The following is a 14,601-nucleotide window of genomic DNA, read 5'->3' as shown; positions in this document are numbered from 1 at the left end:
ACTCAGCAATAAAACACGGTGCATTATGCGTGTCGTGGAGGTAATCTGTTGAATGTTGCAGGGAGGGAGACGGTTGCTTTCGAACTTGCTTTTGTAAGAAAAAGCCTTGACTTGAAGACATAAAAACAAAACAGCTGAGACATGAAGTTAGACAAATGGTTGAAGAAAGGGCAAGCAATATACCAGAGGGACTTGAAATAGTGTGGTGATAATAAGAAAGATAAAACATTAGAACAAGCTTGGAGTGTTGTTAACATAACTAAACTAGACCTCAGTGTTTGAGTGGTGCTGAGTTAAACTGCTGTCATAATGTTCCATGTTTTGTGCCATCAAGTGTAAGACTGCCACTCAAGGGCCATTCCTAAAAATGTTTATCCTCATCTGTTTAACCTGAAGTCCCAATAACTCCACCCTCGTTCAGGATCCCCTGTCTGTTCTTCTGCAGTAGAAGGCCGTAAAAGGAAAGGCAGGCAGCTCGGGTTACTTCATCTGTCCTCATCATCTTTGTAAGAAAACAGATGAAATGAATGAGTGAGGTTGCCAGTGTCTTCGGCGCTTCCAACATACCACAATCCTTGTGACATCTGCTTAGGTAGTTGTTGCTCCGCCACCTCAACTTACTTACTTAGTGTGGAATTTCTCCTCTACTCGGTGAGTAAATGCAAGATTCAAATGCTTTTATTTACAGTTCAGGACACTTTCCAAGAGCCTGTCCATGACGCAGTAATGTCTTTTAAAGTCATTACTCGGATTTTTGCATAGCGCATTCTCTGTACCCGTGGTGAGGCAGCAGTGATGCTGGCAAATAGGAAAAGTGGCCTGTTGGAATTTCAAAAAAAGAAAAAAATATGGAAAAAAATAAAAAATAGTGAGGGACAGTATGCCAGAGCAAAGGAGGGCTTAACTGAAACCAGAGCACAATCCAGGACATACAGTCCTATCTAAGCCTTGAGCTCTAAATCTTCTGTTTTTATAAATTAAATACAATTTCTATATTAAATAGGGCAAATGAGTCAAAAGGAAAATGCCCAGAATGCCTTAAGAAATAAGCAGAGACCGGCAAAAGATTGACCAACAAACGCCTTCATTCAGAAATTTTTTTTTAAAAATGCTACAGAAGGATTAGTGTGTCCTGTCCCGGTGAGGCCTCGGCTAAGTTGTGTTTGCTTCCACAAATGCACCTCATGCTTTAAATACACATAATATGAAAAAATGAGGAAACAGACTAACAGAGGTAACTGATATCAAAAAATGACAACAAGGATGGAACAAAGACAACATCTGTCTTTACCTCTTTCAGACAAGAGCCACTGCTGTAGCTCAGTGCTAACGGTCTGGGTGGCATGCTTTGGAGACCTTTCAAGTACCTGAAGTCACGAAATCTAGTATTTCAAACTCTAAATTCTTTCCTGATCACAGTGCATGCAACAGCTGGAAGAACGATGACTAATTCTGGCCCCAATTGTCAATGTGGAGATATAGTGGAGGAAAAAGGCATGCATTATGAACACTAATCCAGAGACTTTACAGCAAGTAAATTCTGGCAAAAAAAAGGGGGCCTGCAAGAGACCAAACACTTGATAGATGGAGAGGTGCGCTGATGGAAGGAGAAAGAGAGGTCTGGAGATCACAGGGCTGGATAGTGTTTCCCTGCAAGGAGGCTCAAGGCCTCTGGTTAATGTCCACTGCCCAGAATACTTCATATCAGACCTGTTAAAGCTGACAGTCTTTCTCCCACTCCTGTTTCTATACATCTACCCACCAGAGTGGATCCAGTATCAAACCTCCATTAATCCACCCAGGTCTAAACTCTCGGTCAGATCCGGAACACCTTGTCAAGGCACCCTGGCCTGGTCTACTGGACCAAGTTAGGGAGGCAGGAGGTGGGGGCAGCGAGTGGAGGATCATAGACAGACTGGAACAGCTGTGATGCGATATGTTTGCTTAAGAAGAAAAGGGGGAAAATTGAAATTTGCTTTTTCTCCTGTCACAGTGGGTCAGATTACAGAATTTTGGCTTTTGCCCCAGCATAATGGCATCAGGTCCGAAATGCTGTGCTGGGGTTTGTGAACAGTCTTGCAGATGACACTACCATTCTCTGTCTTTTGAGAGTAAAACAGTATTGCAGTAGACCGACTAGTCTTGCTAAATTATGTTTAAGCAGATGAAAAGCACTTTCAACCTGGTATCAGTGAGAAGATATAAAATGTTACAGCATGAGACAGCACTGTGACTTAAAGCCATTCAAAAATGCCTCCTTCTCAGGACACTTTTCTGTGGTGGCTGATCTACTAAATCTTTTTTGTGTGTGTGCTTCTGTTCCATCCTTAAATTAAGGAGACAATTCACCATGCTGGTCTGGTGTGGAGACCAGGTGTGTTTATTAATGAAGCCTGTACAGGACAGAGAGGGACTAAAGGAAGAGGACAGGAGGAGGCAGCTTGAAAGAAGAGAAGGCTCAACTCTGTGCTCGAGTCAGGGCTCGTGAGAACACGGCACATAACAGCAAAACCTGCGCCACCACCACCGACAAAAGTGGTTGACAATGCATTATGATGGTTACTGGGTGACGGGCCCTTGCCCAGCCCTGTGAGTAACCTGTTTGTTTCCTCTTCTGATGTAACAACTAGCCTTAGGCAGCAAGAGGTCCAAAGGACGTGCAGGATTAGTAGTGGCTGTACCATCTGGATTCTGTAAAACAGAGTACTGCCCACATTTTGTCCTTTTCTGAGAATTGCTGATGAAGCAGCCTGGAAGCGGTGCTGGGAGCAAGCCACTGGAGTTGAGGAAGGACTGGTGGTCAGCTGAGGGCTTCCCTGTTCAAAAAAAAAAGAGAGAGAGAGTTTCCAGAGTATACAGGACCTGATGAATTGAATGATTTAGGTGATAGTTGGTGCTAGTGTGAGAGGTTGGAAGACTACTGTTGTACCAAAAGACTACATACAGCTGTTATTCATAAGCTGATTTCATACTACAAGAGCTGACAGCAAAAAAGGGTTCACAAATGAAAGCAAAAGGGTATACAGTTAATACTTCATATTAGTTGACATATGCATAAAAACAACATAAATAGGTGCGAAAATTGTTAAAAAGTTATTGTTTTTCATGTTGCATTAATGTTTGTGTCATTTTACTCAAGAGAACTATGTTCGGTACATTACTAATCGGCTAGTAAGCCATTTCTGGGATCGATTGGTAGTGGCTCCATAGCGGTCATTGGTTTTGAGCCTGAGTTGTGTACTATATAATGCCCATTATTAAAGGATCTCTGAGAGATCCTTTACTGTCAGTATAAATCATGTGCTGTCGGAAACATCAGTTCTGCCTTCTGAGGTACCTCAAGGATCTGTTTTAGGTCCTATTCTCTTTTTGCTGTATATCCTCCCTCTAGGCCACATTATCAGACGTTACAATAATATTTCTTATCATCTCTATGCTGATGACATTCAGTTGTACTGTTCTTTCAAAGCTTCTGAGTTGTATAAATTGTCTTGTTTAAATAATTGTCTGTCAGAAATCAAACAATGGTTAAATAACAATTTCCTTCAGTTAAATGCAGATAAAACAGAAACTTTGATTATTGCACCTGATCACATGCTCTCAGAAATTAGGCAGCATATCAGTTTTTTAGACCCTTCATTTCAGTCGAGTCTCAGAAACTTAGGTGTTATATTTGACAGTTCGATGTCTCTTGAGAAACACTCTAAACAACTTGTCCGGAACTGTTTTTATCATCTAAGAAACATTTCTAAACTCAGACTACTGGTGTCAAAGGCAGAACTTGAGATGATTATTCATGCTTTTATCTCTTCTCGTTTGGATTATTGTAACGGTCTTTTTACGTGACTCAACAAATCAGCTCTGGATCGCCTTCAGTCTGTACAGAATGCAGCGGCAAGACTTTTAACTGGTACAAAGAAGAGGTCACACATTACTCCAGTTTTGGCTTCTCTTCATTGGTTGCCTGTAAATTTTAGGGTTCATTTTAAAATTTTAGTTGTAACTTTTAGAGCTCTGCACGGTGAAGCTCCCCAGTATATCTCTGACCTGTTGAAACCTCATGCTTCATCCCGAACACTTAGGTCTTCAGGTCAGAGGCTACTGGTGGTCCCACGTACTAGGTTTAAAACACGTGGGGATCGGGCTTTTCAGGCACTGGCACCGAGGCTGTGGAACTCTCTGCCGTTGTCTTTACGCTGTCTAGACTCTACTGACTCCTTTAAAAAGCAGCTGAAGACATTTTTATACAAACGGGCTTTTGATTAATTTTAACTTGTATGTCTGATCCTATTGTGAAGCACTTTGTGATTTTTATCTGTGAAATGTGCTATATAAATAAATTTTACTTACTTACTTTTTACATTAAGCTAACGGCAGGAGCTAAAAACATATCTATTGTCAGCCATTTTGTAAGGAAATATGTTCAAATAGTAAGAACTTTATTATTATTCTGGTGTATTAATTAGCTCTTTCTTCCACTGTGTGACATTGAGCAGCACAGGGACTTCTAGCCTGATTTTAGTTTTTGTTGTTTTTGAAATGCCCTGGGCTTTTTTTAATTGTAAATAAATGATTTGCTTTTTACTCCTTGGCTACCACCCCCTTTTATTTTTTAGCTGCTCTCCACCCAGTGGAAAAGGACTTCCCTCTTCCGTCCCCTTTCCCTCTTCTTTGCATTTTCCTGTGCTCATTTTTTTTATTGGGTTTCATTTTTAAGGATAATGTTTAACTGTTTATACTATTTATATAATTCTATAATTTGTATATCCATGTACAATTAATCTTGATGAACTCACTGGAAAGGGGTCTGGGCCCAAGTTTGTTTCTCTTTCGCTGTGGGCCATTCTCCAGGCAGTGAGGCCTGGAGAATGTGACAGCTAATTAAGAAGTGGCCAGAGATCCGGTGGATGGATGAGAGATCAGAGGTGGACAAAGGCACACTCATGTACATACAGAGAACATCTTGAGAAACACCTATAATCCTGCACATTTTCTGTCAGTTTTTCAACGTCTGAATTTGCAGCCTACAAAAACATTACCCGCAAAAAAACAAAGGAAAGTGGTATATATTAATCAAGCAAGTCCTGTGACATACTATAGCCACTATTGGATAAGGAAGCATGAATGATTGAGGGCATTAAGCCAGGACAAATGCATCTGACTTACTAAATCAGACTGATTTGAGTACAAGAGAGGCAGTCAATTCAGCATCTAAATTTGCACAGAATATCTTTAAAAGCTCCAGGTGAGCCCATGATATCTTCAGGCAGTTCTTGGGCCATGAGGGAACCATAAATACACTATATGGCACCATGAACCTCATTTTCCATATTTTGTGTCTTGCGCCTTCGCTCCATGTCCTATTAAGATTGGCTTTGTATCATGTAGACCTTCTGGTTTCACTTTGAGACATTTTTTTCCAAAGTAATACAAAATTGAGGTCAACCAAAGTGACCTGGAATAATGGCTGCGGGATCACTCCAGAGATTTTCCTTGATTACCAATACAGACATTTGAATGATAGAATAGGGACTGGTGGACCTGTAGATTTCTTCTTGTTTTAATTGTCCCTCCATGGTTCAAAAGGTTTTTCAGTAGTCAACAGCATACTGTGACCCGTCTGCTGCAATATGGAGTTTCCTTCTTCCTTCCCCTGTCCCTATCATAACCTTGCATTTGACTTCATCTATCATCATCTAGCCCCTTTTGGCTCATTTCAGAGGTACTTGTTTGTGAACAACGTGCTTGATCCGGTAACTCTGGGCTGCAGTCGACCATTGAACTTTAATGAAAATATTTGGAAGGTAGCCTAAATACAAAGTAAGACAGTGCAAGGAAGGGGATATATTTTGGATTCAAGTGAGGCTTTTAAAATATAAATAAGCACCTGGCTCGTGTCATGAGAATATTTTCTAGCAACAAATGGCAAGTTGAATTTTTTTTTTTTTAAATGAACAATCACAACCACGCCAAAACCAAACTTTTAAATGAGAGCATTTCAAAACTGCAACATGATATAGGTTTCTGGTTTACCTTCCTCAGTTAGTCATGATAAGCCAGATTTTATTCATACAATTTATACAATTAACTTCCTCTAATTCATTATTTATTTATTTTTCATCACATAGCCTGCTCAACTCAGAAAATAGTAACAAAATCACAAGGTGGTGCTTCTTACCATGTGTACCATTACTCTTGAATGGAGAGTAGAGTACTAAAATGAAGTGGTGTGTCAACCTTCATTCCTATGTTGCACAACTTTCTGTATTATCAAGAACTGTGAGCCCATGCTAGTTTTTCTCTGACAGAACCATCCTGCTCATTAAACAGCACACCATTCCACTTAATTGCTTACCTAGACGCTGTAAGCTGCTCTTCAACAGATCGTTTATTGTCTTACTGGTTTTGTCAGAAACAAAGATCATGCCAAGTAGTTGTATGGACATTGCAGAGTGAGCCACAAAACTTGGAAGGCTCCAGAGCTTAATCCAGTTATTGCTTCTTCCTGGTATTCACTGCATTCAGTTGAAAATTAGCTCATTCATCAAAAGTAGATGAAACTTTCCACTTTGCATGTCATTAAAGGCTCACAATGTTATGGTGCAAGGGCGAAGCCTAATAGCAACTAACAACAGCAACATTTATGGGACATGACCAGCCACAAAATGAGGAATCCCAAAGTCTGCCTTAAGGTCTGCTGACAGAATCTTGGTCTTCAGGGAGATGCAGGTGGAAATTAAATATTGTATAATATTTCCTGTGGCATTTCATGGAGCTGGAACTTGGCAGTGGAACAGTGAGTGTAGTGAAATTTATAGAAAGCGCTCCTTGAGTAACCCCCTTTAATTAAAGAGTCTGACTGTCTGCAGCGTTTTAGTTCTGCTAGCTACACACCCAAGCGCTCACATTTCATGTCAATTCTGATGCTGCACCGATGAAAAGTGCAAAATGAGGCTAACTTGCCAGATCCAAGCACCACTGAAAGATGATATTGGACAATATTTCTTTCATCTCTGTAACATAATCGGATTAGGATGGATGTGAGACGTCCTGACCATCTGGTGAGTACAGGTGAGAGAGACAGAAAGAGCATATGTCTGGTTTAAGTCTTCATGTTGTTCTGAATTCTCTACTTCTTTCTTGTCTCTCTCTCTCCATCTGTGACACCTCCTCCTCTGGACCGTCTCTCTCCTTCCAGACAGAGTGACCAACAACTGGCTGTAATTACACAGGTGAGGCATGAGCGTTTCCATATGAGTGACCTGGGTTAGGAAACCTGTCAGATTAACGTGATGTGTGTGTGTTTTCTCTCTGCTGTTTAGCCTTTGCTTGGTATCCCCTCTACAACCTTACACAAGCTCAAAATAAAGGTGGAATCTGTGGAGATTTGGTGGCAGAGCTTTAGGAAGAGGACAATTAAGGTTTTATTAATGGTGTGTCCGTGATGTTAGCCACGTACACCTGAACGCTGCATCTGACTACAGGTTTCTGAGTAAGACGAGATGGTTGTTTGGTATTTCTGTGCGTTTTAAAGTCTGCCTGTCTGTCCATTTGGCTCACTAGATGACAGGCTGGCTTACATCTTAGTATCAAGAAGAAAGTAGAGGAAACGTATAGTTTTGCTTGTCTGAAGCAGGACAGTTTTCACTTTTGGTTTTGTGCTAACAATAAGAGACACTAGAGTTGCTCAGTTTCTACTGAACAAAAGGGAAGAATAAGAAAGCTGGGAAGGGGCAGAATCTGGAAAGAACTCCTTGTGGTTTCTTGATGCAATACTGATGTATTTGATCTTTTTATGGTTGTGATGCCAAGATTTGACCACAATGTATTGTAGTTGGTATATTTATTCTGCTACAGTAGTAGTAGTAAATTGAACCACATTAGCTTAGACTTTGATTGGTACTTAGTGAATTGAATTGACATAGGCCCCAAAGTGCGAGTCACTCAGTATGTTGCTGGCAGCTGAACACAGTGGTATTCAAATTTCATAATGTCATTTAGTGATTTCGTTTTACCATTGAACCCTTCTTTCAAGAAGGTCACGGTACTCCCAGTATTTGCCTTCTTACTTTTGAAAGAGTTGGTAATGCAGACATCTTGCTCCTGTATATACACCTATCCATCACTACTCATTTAAGAACAACTAAGTAAAGTAAGTTTCTCCAGCTCCACCTGGAGGATCCCACGTTGTACTCCTACGGAAAATACAAGATACTTAAATAATTTTAAACAGCCCTTTGCAGTAAAAGAATCACTACTACTTGCTTAAAGCTTTCTCCCTAAAGGTAAACCTAAAACCAGGGGAATAGAAACTTAATTTTGGTTGTATCTACAGTCAAATTATTTCCACCCTTGCTACGTAAATGCTCAGCTCCTTCTTCACCACAAGGTTGTTTCGTGCAAACACTGAGTTGATCTTCCACCTCAATATTTCTGCATTTCTCTTTTTGCACAATCAAAATTGTTGGAGAAACAGCAAATCCAGATGAAAACTCTTCTAGTAATTTAAGCTTTTCAGTAAAAGGTGGGTAACAGCCTGTGAGGGCATGGAACTCTTGTGTGAATGGGACTGACACATCCTTCCCTTTGGGTTCCTCTTGACAGATTAGCTAGGGATAATGAGGAGTGGTTAGTGGGCTAGGTGAAGTATGAGCTCCACCCTTATGCCTGGCTAAATATCACAGAAACATAATGCCACCTTCATTAGCATCAGTCTATCTGCCCCACACTATGTGCTGTTTTCTTTGGGGCCAGGGAGAAAGAGCCTGAACATGCACAGGCCCTGCCCATCATCATCTGCGTTCAAGACGCCTTATTCTTTGGCCATCCATAACAATTCAGGAATCAAATGAAACCCTTCTGGTTTCCTCAAGTCCCGACATCAGGGCTTTACTTGAGCGCCTGAGGTATGCCATAATTCAGAAATGTTTACATGCTCACACTGGTGGGTTACAACCCTGGATTCTGAACAAACATGCTTATTTAGTAAAGTTGTATTTAAAGAAAGGATTGAAAATTATGTTGATTTTTCTTTCTCAATTGTCTCTGTGACACAATGATTCTGGCTAGAAAAAAGATGCCAGCACATGAAAACATGTATTCTTTCAAATGGAGACCATAATATACAAAGGATACAGCCAAATGTAGCAGTAACAATTAGAGAGGTAACTGAGCAATAAAGCATTTTCAGTTAAATATATCCATCAGAGACAAAGGTGAAGTGGGTCCGAATTTCCCGGAGGAACCCACCCGAGGGATTAATAAAGTTTCATCTAATCTAATCTATATTTACTTAATAACACAGCTGGAAAGCTGATTTAAAGCACAACAAAATCCATCTGCAGCGTAAAAACAAGTTGTAGCAAAAACCAGAGAAAGAAATCAGCTGCAGATTTTAGAGAAACCCAAGTGATGAAGAGATTATAGCAGACAGAATGTGTTACATTCATGACTTCAGTCTGTCTGTTCCATATAAAGATGTCAAGTGTGCTCATCTTCTTCCCAATCTCTGCAGCTATCTACTTTAATAGGCAGTAACCAAACCACAAGCCCCTTCCCGCTGGTAGAGGAAGGAATCAGAAGATCTAGGCGGGTAAACGGGGCAACAGGCTCCATAATGTAGGAATGAGACTGCAAAGAAGGAAGGAGGGTGAATAAATCTGGCTTAAACAGAGGTGGAATTGTAACTGGTTTATGTGATCTTGAGAGGTAGACTAATGGGTGGGGAAGAAAGTGGATGAATGGAAACTGTCCCTCCATCCATCCGAAAAACCACTCTGACTGCCAAACACCTGTATTGTAACAAAAAAAAGGCACAATCTGTATATGCATGAATACATACACAGATGCACGAGCAACAAAAACACAATAAGCCCTATACTAGTCCCTGTAAGAAGGACGTGTCCTAGAAAAAGTATAAAAAGAAACCCACACTTTAAATTATTACAAGATAGTGTCACGGCTGCCGAGGCGAGCCGTGTGGATATAGAAGGAGGACCCAAGATGCAGGCAGTGGATGAGATACCGGTGGTTTTATTTACAGAGGTGTAGTGGCAAACAAACAGTGGGGCATAACAAACAACTAAAGACACCTAAACTGGGAGAACTAAAATAACAGACCTGGGAGCATATGACAACGGATGATGAATAGCAGAGAGACGCAGACGAGGAACAGGACACCGTGGAACACAGGGTAACAGACTGACACAGAGTTACACAGACTGACACGGAGGAACACAGACGAACCGGCAACAGGCAGGAGAACACACAGGGCTTAAATACACACACCAGTAATCGGGGATGAGAGACAGGAGGGCAACACAGCTGGGAGGAATCTGGGCTGACGGGACAGGGGAAACGTAAACTGATCACACTCACATATGACACGGACCTTCACAATAAAACAGGAAACTCAGATACATGGAACCAGACAAGACATTGAACTAAACAGACAGATTCACAAACAGATGGGGAGACACCATAGACAGACAGATACAGACGCAGACTCAGAGGCAGATCGAAAATAACACAGAACTTAAACAATCATCATCTAGAAAATGATAACAAACTAAAAGCGCTGGGTCACCGACCCAGGACCATGACAGATAGCTAACAGACAATGATGTCATTGTTCTGCTTGTTACTGGAAACAAAAAGAAACATAAAGGCAATAAAGTCCTTGATATATTCCCAGCTTTTCCTGTTGTTCTCCCTGATTAGAAAAAACACTGAACATCATGTCAGGCAACTAAGAGTCCCACTTCTTTTTGATCAGTTGAAAAGTTCAATATGAATCTTGTTCTTTTTTTAATTAAAACAGATGGCACCTATGCCTCACGAGGGTTTCCATGCACACGTCTTTGCTGTCTGTAAACACTCAATTTTCTGTATTAAAGCAGATGTGTGTTTGCTGAACAAACAGAAAGCGTACTCAATATAAATGGTCTATATCGCTTTTCTAATGAGTGGGTTGTCAGTCTTTTTATAAAAGTGCAATTCGACTGCTCTGAACTCTTTCAACAACTGAATGTAAAGTGAAATGAACAGGCTTGGCTTTAGACCAAATGATGCCATGAGTGCACAAGGATAGCACTCTTTTTGCATTAATCCAGGTCTATGTGAGCCATGCACAGGTCAACACTATTGCATGTGTAAGTTTGTTGGTTACAGTGTGAGACGCAGGCCTCGTGGAACAAGAGGCCCGTGGCTAAATCTGAATCCTCTCAGAACAGCGGATGCTGAAATCCACAAGGCCTTTCAGGGTTTTACTCACCCAGCTTATAAAAAGAATGAAGATTTCAAATTCAATTTAAAGAGAACCAGACTGGGGAGCTGATGGTTTCAAGATTAAGCAGGGGGGAGGTGAAGCACTCAAGACGGAGAGAGCACAAAACCAGTGAGTGAGTGGGGTTACATCCAAACACAACACAGTCTTGGAGCACAGCTGATGGAGAGTGGTAGCAGATACTTGTTTGCTGCTCACTTCTGGTCCTCAGCGTGGCTGTGATCCACCAAACTAGGTGATGCATTAAAGGTCAGGCTCATACTGAATGCAGTCAAGCTGCATCAAAGACCCCTTCACTAATTCTCCAGAAAAGGCCCCCCAGTTTCAAACTCCACAAACACAACCACACGGTGCTTTAAAGCCTTTGAACTAACACTGATCACGTGAAGAAGTTCTAAACATATCCACAGCAGAGCCACTGAAACGTCAAAACAAAGACAAGTGGCTTGGCTACCTCTCTGAGAGTGTCTTTCATCAGAGCACAGGGCAACAGAGAGAAAGGAGAGAGCAAAAAATCACCACAGACAGAAGCAGAGTAAGTCAGAGCTGAAAAGGACTGATTGATGGTTGACGTTGACTGCTGGACGAGCGACTGACTGAACTGGGTTCTGACCGGGTTAGAGTCAGTGTGTGCTGGCAGCTCTGGACGTTTTGTGGGAGAGCTGATGTCATGCTCTCCGTCTGCTGCTGCTGCTGCTGCAGTTGTTGGGCACCCGGACAGACAGACGATCATCTGCCACTCTGAACTACCTGCTTTCCATTTGGAGCTGATTAGAGCTTTGAGTGTCTGAGATCTTTAAGTGGACATACAGCACAGGATACATCAATATGATATCCTGCCCTTTTCTCTAATCCCCAACACGATTCCTGTGCAGTGTTAGCGCCTCATACCCCACCGTTTCTCTGGTGAAGAAAATGGTACAACAAAAGGGGGGCCAAGAGAACTTTTACACACAACACATGTGCACACATGTCATTAGACTAAACCCTGTGGTTTTACTGTATCGTGGTGTGTGATATTATCCCTGGTATGGGACCATGCAGTGCCTAGTTCTGGCATCCTCATCATCAGAAAGTTTGCTTTGTAGCTAACAAAAGCTGTCTGAGGGCAGCTGGTCCTCTCAATCATTTACAACTTGGAACTCCCTACAGAACATCTCACATAATATATTCAAAAAAGGATTTAAAGAGACATGGGATGAGGTGATGGGTGTAGGAAGGGCAGAGGAAGGGGGAAAGAGATATGGTAATGTCATTAGTACTGGCAGTTCTGAGATACTCGGTCGGGGGGAGGGAAAGAACAAGAGTCCCAAAGAATTTTTTTTCTCCCAGGTGTGAAGTCTCCCCTCCTGTCCTCGCTCTCGGTGACTGAACGCTTTATTCCTATTGACAACAGTTTCCTTCTTGTCCCTGCTGAGAAAACCTCAACAGCTTGTCTGATGCTAGTGCCAATGGGACATGATGGGAAACACATCAACTCCATTAGCAGGTCAGAAAAAAAATGGACAAAGAGATAAGAGGAAAAGCTGCCACTGTACTGGTCTTATGTGATCATTGTGTCAGCCTGAACCCTGTGACCCTAAAAAAACACCAATTTCAAATAACAACAACAGAAAGAGCAGTAGAGGAGCCATGAGCTAAACAAGGACTCTGCAAAACTGAAATTAAATATAAGTATGTATGGGTGGACAAGCAAGGAGGAAGAAAGAGAGAGGGGCAGGGGAACGAGCCAAGGAAACAACCACAGACTTGGTCAAATCACTGTGTGTGGACACTATAAAAAGTCAAGAGAGAGATAAATCTTGGGCCAGATGCATGAGCATATGTACGGATCATGTATATGCAAACAGTGTCTCGCACAGACGGTGAGAATCAAAATAAGAGACGATGAAAGAAGAAGACTGAGCCAACTTTTCACCACTAAAGGGAGGACTGACTTGCTTCTTGTACAGCTCTTCTGGCCTCATTTCATTTGTTTTGGCCCGACTTCTCTGGACCCTCTCGTGCAGCAGCGGCGTGTAGTGGGCCTGGCAGTGTCTAGTAGTGGACCACGAGGTTCTGTTGTGGCCAGTGCTGGACCTGCCCATCCCCGAGGTCCCCAAGTCCAGCAGGATGACCGAAATGATCTTCGGAGAAATCGGAGAAGCCAGTGTCTCCAAAGTGCTCCGTATGGAGGAAGTAACCACTCTGACTGCCAAACAGCACTTCCCCTCTCACGCCCACACCTCCACAGCGGTCACAGAAAATAACAGTGTTTTTCACAGATCTCCTTTATGTTAAACACACACAAAAAAACCAGACAATGAAATGCATTAAAAATGATACACATCAAATTGCCAGTCACATAGGTCAACAACCTCAGGGGTTTTGCAAGAGCAGTGCATGATGAGGAAATTACAGGGACTAAACTACCACTACAAAGTTAGTAAAATATGACTCTTGCAATAACATTGTAACTTCAGCACTCTTTGCTTACACACACCACAGTAGGGGCATGTGGATTGCTGGGAGACAAATTTATCAGTCTGTGTGGAACTTCATGTGTGGACTGCACAGCATGGATGCTGAGCCCATTTCCCTCCTTGAACTGATGTACATAAAGAAAGACAAACTGTCTGCATGTCTGCTGAAAATGAACTTGTTCGAATACAGGAAATGAACGCTGGGTTTTGACTCGGTTTCCTGCAACTGCACTTTCTCCCAGGTGCCGAATGAGTTATTGACCCCCCTCATATATCTTTCAAGGAAAATAGAGAGCACAACGTTCGTGAGGTTCGCCAGACTTCTGGGGGAATAGCGTTGTGACAACATGTGGGAGCTTTTTCAGCAGATCAGTATTTCAAATATTGCCTTGTGAACATGTCTGAGGGCCATCGTTACAGGAAAAAAAATGGTGGCAGACACACACGAGCGGCAGCAAAAGAAGCAGCTGCAGACTGTGTCGACTAATCCACTCAAGGCTTGATTTACCTTCCTATTCTCCAGGTGAAAGGGGAAAGAGGAAAGACGGACTCAAGCATAGCAAAAAAAAGACCAGCAGAGAGTAAAGAAAAGTGGAATTACCTCCTCCCTGTGGTGTGCTTTCAAATGTACAAGGTGCAGTTTACGGTCTCTATTTTGAATTTAATAAAGGTTTTATTAAACTCATAGTAGCTGATTTTGAAAACTTTACCGACAAAGCAGCAGAACTGAGGGTAAATGATGCTTCAAATAGACATTCTGCTGCTCAAACCTGGGCGTTCTTGTAGTTTTGATGAGATGAGATGAGATGAGATGAGATGAGATAGCCTTTATTTGTCAGTTCCAGTTGCCCACAA

The sequence above is a fragment of the Maylandia zebra genome, linkage group LG9 (genome assembly GCF_041146795.1).
Source record: "Maylandia zebra isolate NMK-2024a linkage group LG9, Mzebra_GT3a, whole genome shotgun sequence".
NCBI lineage: Eukaryota > Metazoa > Chordata > Actinopteri > Cichliformes > Cichlidae > Maylandia > Maylandia zebra.
Note: the sequence above shows the minus strand (reverse complement) of the source record.